This window comes from Lactuca saligna, chromosome 2 (assembly GCF_052625555.1).
Source record: "Lactuca saligna cultivar CGN05327 chromosome 2, ASM5262555v1, whole genome shotgun sequence".
NCBI classification, from domain to species: domain Eukaryota; kingdom Viridiplantae; phylum Streptophyta; class Magnoliopsida; order Asterales; family Asteraceae; genus Lactuca; species Lactuca saligna.
Genome location: NC_136418.1, coordinates 15,389,295 through 15,395,777, shown reverse-complemented (window position 1 = coordinate 15,395,777; position 6,483 = coordinate 15,389,295). Strand labels below are relative to the sequence as shown.

General features: G+C 33.9%; 1 long non-coding RNA gene across 1 annotated transcript; it reads left to right on the top strand.

The window, feature by feature from the left end:
* Positions 1-510: 510 nt before the first annotated feature.
* LOC145028772 (uncharacterized) lies at positions 511-1,031 on the top strand. The gene is made up of 3 exons (XR_013676177.1): positions 511-589; positions 669-805; positions 959-1,031. It is a non-coding gene; the product is annotated as an uncharacterized LOC145028772 (long non-coding RNA).
* The last annotated feature ends 5,452 nt before the right edge of the window (positions 1,032-6,483 follow it).

Genomic DNA, 6,483 nt, shown 5'->3' with positions numbered 1-6,483 from the left:
AATAATAAATCTATTTTCATTTTCATTTACTATTTTTCTTTCTCATTGTAGTGGGTGGTTACCAATCTTCGAAAGACAAACCCTTCTGATTCGTCTTCGTCTGCCTATTCTTGGACATTTGACCTTGATGGAATTGCCCAAATGTATCAATCCTATGAAGAAACTAATCTATGGTAATTTTGATGAATCTATTCATACGTTATGCAAGGTAAAGGCTATATAAGTTTTTCTATTTAATTTCATATGAGAATATGAAGATTTTTTTTGATGAATGTGTCTATTATTTCAGGTGCTATAAGCATGAGTTCCTCAAGGATTTCTTTCTTTCTACTGGTCAACTTCATCTAATTAAGCACAATTAGATGCTTTTTTACACTAATCGGTCATGTTCAATGGAGATTAATTGTGTTCCTCTTCTTTCCTTTTTGTGATTAGCCAGGATTATTATTTCAATACGAAGCAGAACTTGATGCTTTCCTTGAGTTTATTATCTGGAGGTTCTCAATTTGGGTTCATAAACCTACTCTAGGATATGCTCTCATGAATCTACGATACGAAGATGAACTCACCATGGAAACAAGAGCAAAACGTAAGCTTTTTAAATCAATTACACAACATGAAACATGAAATGAAGCTTTATCTTATGGTTTCCATCATCACTCTTCTAGTTAGAACAGGGTTAGAGGGACCTGGGCTCACAGTTTATCAGAAAATATGGTACTGTGTTGCTACAGTTGGTGGCCAGTATATTTGAACTCGTTTGCAATCCTTTTCTGCTTTCCGCCAGTGGGGTGATTCTGAACAGGTATCTAACATTCAATATCAACATATTTTAATTAAAAAAACTTAATTTTTTTGATGATGAAATTAAAGAATTAACATCAAGTTTTTTTCCTCTCTCTCTCTCTCTCTCTCTCTCTCTCTATCTCCTTCTTGATATTGTTTTTTATGTGGGCAGAGGTCACTAGCTCGTAGATTATGGTTTATAGCACAACGCGTTAAAGGATTTTATAAAGCTGCATTTTTTGATAATCTGCTTTTATTTCTTTACACCGGAAGGTATATGAAGGATATAGCAGCATACTTTGAAGGATAATTCTTAATTTGGATTTCTTAATATATTGTCTTATGATAAGTTTGATTTATGCAGCAATGGGTGGAAATTATAGGATATGCACACAGAAATATGGATTTATTGAAAGATCAAGATGTCATTAGGATTGTGCTTAACTTATTGAAGGTTCGTTCTTATACTACTGAATATAATATTTAATCGACTCTTTTTCATTTTTATTAATACAATCTTTATTTTCTGCAGACAAATACAAGTGTTGCCACTGGACTTGGAACAAATTGGATAGTAATTTGTGCCCCTGATGATGGATCATGTGCTTGGTGAGTGTGCAAGAAACTAACCTGATGCCAGAGAATCTAAGGGGTTGATTTTTGTATGCCCCACAACTTGTTTCAGGTAAGGAGGGAAGAATTACTTTAGTTTGCTCAAACCGCAATCATTGGGCTACTAAAATTACTTTAGTTTGCTCAAACTTCAATCATTTAAGGTGTAATGATTTATATATTAAATGCTTTATTTTCTACTAACGGTGCTCTTGTAATATACATATAGCCTGAAAATCACCTTCTTGATTCCAAAGAAAGGCTAAAAGTTTCAGATTTTGGACTCAATGTACTCCCACAAAAGTAAACATATAATTATTTTCCATTTGAGGAGTCGGATCTTCCAACTTTGTATAAAAAGGTTAAATATCAAAAACTTTTATTAACATAATTATTTTATGAAATGGTTTTATATTTAGTTTTTAAGATCGTCAACTACTCACACACATGCCTGTGCTGTTGAATTTTCATACCCTTTCTAGTTTTTAAGATCTTCAACTACTCACACACATGTCTGTTCACATCGTTTTTATTATATCATGTGAGATTCAATAACATGTTTGTTAACATGAATTCAGGGGATATTTTGATGTATGTAAAGATGATGTGGCGACTGTTAGCCCAACTGGATAAGATGAGAATCTATTAAGCCCTATAATGGCTCCTTTTCACTCTTCACAGTTATCAGGTCTGTTCTTAGTTACATGATTCTTGAAATTAAATATGTTATATGCCTTGACAATGTTATCTGAAAACTTCTATTTTTTCAGTTATTCCAATAATACCAACTTGATGCTACTGTTATGGGGATGTGGCTGTGAGCTTACCATTTGCTGACGTAGCAGGGTTCACCGATGGGAATGAGGTCAAAAGAGATTTTTCGGATCTTTCTTGGGTTGGAAATGTTACAGGGCTTATAGCTAAATCTGCAATCTTTTTTCTGTTTTGAATACATTTTGAATACAAGATTGCCCCTTCCATATTTGGCCATGAGGATTTTAAAAAAGTTGTGTCTTGTCTCCTGTTTGGAGGATCAAGGAAGGTATAATTCCAACTTTGCCCTTGAATATTGTTGTCTTTACTTAATTATTTAGGAGCTCATTTCCTCTATTTCTACAGACCTTACCTGATGGTGTAAGATTGATGGGTGATATTAGTGTTTTGCTCTTGGTAGACCCATCCACTGCAAAATCACAGGTATAATTCCAACTTTGCCCTTGAATATTGGGTGACTGAAGGTGATGGATGTAAACTTGATTCTGGAACTCTCAGTCTACCAAGATTAGAGTTTAATTGGGTGATTGAAGGTGATGTTGGTTCTTGAAACGAGACTCAAGATATCATATTTTTGCATGGCTAAAAGTTTTGGAGGTAACGAGACTCAAGCAAAAGTAAACACACAGAGAGTTGTTGGCACATAGTAATGTAGATGATGCAATTGTATATAAATGAGTTCATTTTTTTTATAACATTTACTCACTATTGGAATAATTATTTGTATTTTACATATTAGTGAAATGAATTATCTTTGTTATTTATGGTATTTTATTTTATATTATGAGATTTTTATGTATTATTTAATTTGAAAATTAGTAAATCTATAAATAATATTTTTTTTAAACATTTAAAATTATGATACGCAAAAATGTGAGTCATCTTCATTTATGACATGGCCTTTCTTGACAGGGGCTTTCTTGATACACATTGCGTGTCATTAACACGCGCGTTGTAAGGTTACGACACGCGAATGTGTGTCGTCTTCCTTTATGACAGGGCCTTCCTTGATACGCATTGCGTGTCGTCTACGCGCGTCGTAATTGCACGTCGTAAATGAGCGTCGTAAATGCGCGTTGTCTCTCTTTATGACAGGGCCTTCGTTGACGCGCATTTGCGCATCGTCTGAGCCTTTTACGACGCGCAATGAGCGTCGTAAAAGGCTGTTTTTCTAGTAGTGTCAAATGCCATTGTAACGATATTTTAAAATAAATAAAATCAAAAAATTTTCTTTTATTTTAAAACTTTGCGGAAAAACTTATCCTTACAATCCATATGAAAACTTGTTGTTATCTATTCCTAAGAAATATCTCATAACTCCTAAGAAGTAGCTCAAGAATCGGATCTTCAAACTACGCGATAGAAATCCATCTATGCGATCAGATTCAACATATTCTTTCTTTAAGTTTCTTCACTTTTCTTTGATTCTTAAAACATCACCATGTGACCCAGTCCCATCATGTATCAGGAATCTCAGAATAGAAACTTAACAGAGTTAGATAGTGGACTTTACCTGAAGTAGAGTCAAACTTATTGAATTTAACATCCTTAGGTAAATTTGGAAGCTTTGCAACCAATGCCCCTTCCTTTGGCAAGATAAACATATGGACCCTTTGATGATGGTACACGAGACTATCACAAGCTTAGCTTTTCTCTTTACCATTTGGTCAACCGAGTTGACTATGGCCGATCCCTTTCCATTGGGAAGAGAATGCTTTTCTGGATTTCCTGTGTCACTATTGTCAATGTCCATCAAGTTTTAAGGAAGTTGATCTTAACAAATAGTTAAGATCATTAAGGGTCTTGTCATAGTCGATTTCATAGGTGTCCCAAAGGACCTCACTATGTGACTTAGAAAGTGATTGAACCACCAACTTTCTCAAGACTTTGACACCCAACTCTCCCGGCTCGTCAATATGTGACTACATCTCCAAGATGTGACCACACCTAGACCTTGCCTTGCCAATTGGGCTTGAGTGACCTTAAAATTTTCAAGAACTTGTTGCTTGGGGAGAATAATTTGAAGAGGTGAAAGAAGTATGATATCCATGGGACATTCTCTTCATTAGGAAAGCTTGTTTCAAGAGATTTGGGAAGATCATAAATGTCTAAACCAGACATCTTTTGGGAGATATTCAAGATAGTTGATTTAAAGTCCTTAATATGACACCCAATATGAAATATTAAGGCTAGGACCCAACAAACTATTTTATAACTTAGAAGAGGGATGCCGTAATCCAAGCTATAAAATATTTGAAGGTAGGTGAATGACGATTCATCAATTTCCACCAAGATAAACGAAATGTATTATTAGGTTTTAATTGGTTTTGAAACTCCTAGATATTTGAGATTCGTTGAACTATTCAATGGCATGTTTCAATCTCGAGTGTGCCCTTCAGGTTTTGTGAATAGGATGCCGAGGATCACAAAACAAGGTGTGAAGTAACCATGTAAATTACTTGTTACCCTTAAGTGTTTACCCCTCAATCGATGTGCCAGTTAACCACACACGCTCCATCGATACTATGATAAACATTAAGTTACACTTTGCCTACCTTGTTAAATACGAGTTAGTGTGTCGGTTAACCACACACGCTCCACTACCCGACTTAAACAAAGTGCAAAGTGTACTTTCATGGATTAGCACCTAATTCACATTTTCCTAAGTAACTAAGATTGGGTATTATTAAGAGTTTAGTTACTTAGTATTTATCATTAATACTTTTAATGAAGGGAGAATTCTAGTCCTGTCAAACCTGTTCGACTTAAGACCCTCCACCGGTCAAGGAAGCGGTGGGTGAGAGTGGACACCCATTAAACTGTCATTTTATAGGCAGTAACCTTATACCTCCCTTATAGATCAGCTTCGTGAATGAGGCCTACTAACGGTAAGACTGACTTTACTCTTATATATATATATATATATATATATATATATATATATATATATATATATATATATATATATATATATATATATATATATATATTATTAACATATAATATTATAAAGTATAAGGGTTGAATTTTAACTTTTAAAATTCTAAGGGCTAACTTGGAATTAAAGTATTCATAAAAGAAAACTTTACAAATTTCAAAACTTGAGGGCAAGTTTTGAAACTATTCAAAACTAATTAATTTCATAACTTATGTGTTTAAAGTAGTTTTAATCCAAAAACTCTTTAAGTTCCATAACTTAAGGACAAGTTATGGAAGACTTTAAAGTAATAAAAGAATTAACTTATCTTTATTTTACAACTTATGGAATTTAATTAAGGTTACACATTTTTTATATTTATTATTTAATGAAGAGACTCTTGGTCCTCCATAACTTGAAGACAAGTTATGAAGTCATAAAACCATTTAATTAGAACTAGACTCTTCATTTTTGTAACCTTTGCAAACTATTATGAGTTTTATGAAACTTAAATGTGACTTTTCATATAACTTGAGGACAAGTTACAAAAACACATTTTAGAATCAACTCTTAGATTAATTTGGATTGAAAACAACTATTTCACTCAACTTTCTATTAATCTAAGCAACTCATAAGAACAAGATAATTCAAATCAAACTTTTTCATGTAATTAGTCTAAACCTTAAACTAATACAAAACATGAATCTATTGACAATTATCTTTGGAATTGGATTAGCATAACATTCCCACATCAAAAACAAGTTTATAACTTAAAAAACATCTTAGGGTAATGTTCCTAGTCCAATTCCAGCCAAAAAAGTCGAATTTATGCTGTCTGGGGGTCCAACTCGTCGAGTGCATGAACCAACTCGGCGAGTTGGATCGATTTGATCACTTTTTAGGCATGGACTCGCCGAGTCTCCTGATGGACTCGCCGAGTCTGATGATCAGACAGCAACAACTTCGATTTTTTAAGCAGTTTTGCAAGTATAACAAGAAAACAAGCCTAGGCTCTGATACCACTGTTGGGTTTTGAGCATTCTAACACTTCTAAGTGTACATTCAACCCTAAATACGTTGGATCTATGTTTTCTTTATTATACATGTAAATATGAACATCCAAGGTATTATCCTAATCTAGCATACAAAACAATGAATATAACAAGATAAAATACATACCTCTTTGATGTAGAAAGTCTTCATGAAGCTTTAGTGCCTAGTGCCCCAGGTGTGACACCTCAAATGGTTCAAACAACACCAAATACACTTGGAATAACTTGAGAGAATTCTACACTTCATGAAAATCGGCTAGCCCTCTCTAGAATGATACTAGTGGCCGATTTTGGTCAAGAATAAGATGCATATAGAGTTAGGGTTACACCATGTAAACCCTA